Below are 3,034 nucleotides of genomic sequence, written 5' to 3' on the forward strand. Positions count from 1 at the left end.
CTCCACATGCAGGTAGAAGCTGGTTGTATGATCTGTTGCTTACACACAAAGTAATGTTGATCCACAACACTGTTGTGTTAGTTGCAGTAATGCTTGTATACACACGTTCCACGGCCTAGTCCTGACGCGGCTCCTATTACAAACAGGAGTTGTGTGCGGGGTTTCCCCCCGTCATAGCATACAAGTACGTTTCTATGACGACCGCTTCCGTGAGTTAGATCTTTACGTAAGGTCTGTTGTGTCAAAGTGTCGGGTTAGAGCGTAGGACTTACGGGTCTGCTACGCTCGATTTTATGTGTAACTTGAGTCAGTTGGTCACGTGACTTACAGTTGCCATGTCTTTTTCATGCTACGACTCATGTGGGAAGGCTTTCTGGGGAATTTCGGTCTAAATCCTCTAGGGAAGGGGTGACTGGATGTAAAAATATAAACAGTTTTTACCCCCGGCTGTGTAGACTGGGATTCATGCTGTTGGTGCTTCCTTCTTTTTTATTAAAAAGAGTTGGAGTTAGGAAGCATCACACCCCTCTTGTCGTTCCCCTGGGCGCCTTGGGGATTCAATGACAGGTCTAAATAGCCTGTTCATTGATGTGGTTGTGTCCCGACACACGCATAGTGCTAGCTCGGGGTGTTCTGTTGAAGATCAGGCGAATGACTGGCACGCCTTGGTTGCTTGGGGTTAAAACAGCGTTTTTATAAAGCAACTGGGATGGAGGTTTTTCCTCTTCCGACGACCTGTGTTGGTTGTCGACGGATTCTCGTTCATATCTGGGGGATGATGACGGAATGGATCTGAACATATGTAGAGGGGTCTCACGCCCTGGGGGTGGGCCACCGGGCGCGGTTCGCACCGAACGTCTGGGTGGCGCCTTCTTTTCATGTTTTAAGATCAACACGCATATCTGCCCCTTCTCCTGGAGTAGGCATGTCGGCGTGGTTAGGGCACGAGACTGGTTCTGGTCACGCTGGTCAGGATCAGTTAAACCCTGTTGTCCGCCGGGGATGCAGATCTGCTGTTCTGGTACCCTGAGGGACTTGGGCTTTTTTCAGGGGGAAAAATGCCAGGTCGGTCCGGGTGTCACAGGGTTAGGCGCTATGGAGGCCCTTGTTGGGTACATATTGTACTCTGCACTGTCGTAATGGCTTACGGCCATGCCAACCTGTACACGCCCGATCTCGTCAGATCTCGGCCGCTATGCAGGTTGGTCCTGGTTAGTACTTGGTTGGGAGACCGCCTGGGAATACCAAGTACGGTGTGCTTGGGGCTGGGTCTCCATTCTTTTCGCTCTTCTCTCACGCATGGTGAAGAGGGGCCTGTTGGGGTGGTCTTTGACCTCCTCTGGTGACCCTGTGCTTCCCGTATCGCCGGGCCCGGTCCGAAGTAATGTTTCGTCGACCCGTAGGCCTGGGATAACCCTGTTGGAAACTGAAACACTTGTCCTGCGGTAATATGCCCGCAGGTATGTTTTGTAGTTTTTCTTGAGGGGTTATGGGACCAACCACCGCATAGGGTAACGACAGGGTGGTTGGTTCTCTGGTGTGTTGGAGCAGAGTCAACTCCCGGGTTACCCGGTTGAGTGTGCCCCTGCACGTTCATGACGTCTGCCAATCGTGTCAGCCTTCGCTGCCTCATACCCGCTGTTTTTTCTTTTTTAAAGGAGGCTTTGTCATGGTGATCAACAACGCCAGCATACGCCCCTTCCGCCGGGGCGGCTGTTTTCAGCTGACCCCTCTGGCGCCTGTCTAGTCTGCAGTGCTCCAGGCTCGGGTTACAGCCTGTTGCCTGGTTTCCCCGGTACGCTGCCTGCTTCCGTTTGTGCTTACGGCCATGCTGACTGCCTGTGCTGCAGGGTCAGTGTGCCAGGCGGTGTGCTATTGGGGGGAAAGGGCCCGCTCTTGAGAGGGGCCTTATCCGAATACGCTGGCGATGTGGGGGGCGGTGTCACTAAGTGACCACCTGGTGGGGTCTTGATGCCTGGCATCATTGACCTCTCCGGGCCCCCGTTTTCCAGGGTATCCAGTCCCTTTGGTGGGTCTGGGTCTTCCTTCGCGCTCCGCTGCTACGGCCTTGCCACGGGGTTGGGTTTGCTCTTGACCCCGTGATTTCTGGGGGCAGTAACGAGGTTGTTCCTTCCGTTCGTTCCCGGGTGGCATGCGGGTTGTGCGTGTGTGTAGTCGTGGGGTCAGGCCACGGTCTGCTCACCCTGTGCGTTGAGTTGCTTGAGTGCCTCCATTAGGGGGGGTCGGGGGGGCTCGGTCCTCCCTGATCTGATGGTTGTGGGGGGCCTCAGCGGGGTGTATTTGTCGGCCGATGGCTCTCGCTCGGCCTCCCTTGTGCAGAGAGTGACGCCGAGTGAGAGCCATTATGAAACAGAACGATAGGTTATAACTATAACCAAGTTCTGTGAGTAATGGTGACGCTCGGCGTCCGACGCCGCTGCAGCCCTTGATCTCACCTTGTGGTGAAAGCTTGGGAACGAGGTGAGTAGGTGGCCACACACCTGCTTATGAAGGTAAGCTGATAGGGGTGTGGTCAGACGAATATTGGGATGTAAAGGTACATTGTGGAATTTTTATTCAGTGCGCGTGCACAAGCGAGGTACAGTGCAGAGAGTGACGCCGAGCGTCACCATTACTCACAGAACTTGGTTATAGTTATAACCTATCGTTTTATGACCCATACTTAGTCCTGGTTGTGGGTTTTATAACCCATACTTAGTCCTGGTTGTGGGTTTTATGACCCATACTTAGTCCTGGTTGTGGGTTTTATGACCCATACTTAGTCCTGGTTGTGGGTTTTATAACCCATACTTAGTCCTGGTTGTGGGTTTTATTACCCATACTTAGTCCTGGTTGTGGGTTTTATGACCCATACTTAGTCCTGGTTGTGGGTTTTATAACCCATACTTAGTCCTGGTTGTGGGTTTTATAACCCATACTTAGTCCTGGTTGTGGGTTTTATAACCCATACTTAGTCCTGGTTGTTGAGTTGAGGTGGGCATGTTGGACACTTCGACACGCTGCCGGGAGGAGT

The sequence above is a fragment of the Notolepis coatsorum genome, assembly GCF_963971535.1.
Source record: "Notolepis coatsorum genome assembly, chromosome: 2".
NCBI classification, from domain to species: domain Eukaryota; kingdom Metazoa; phylum Chordata; class Actinopteri; order Aulopiformes; family Paralepididae; genus Notolepis; species Notolepis coatsorum.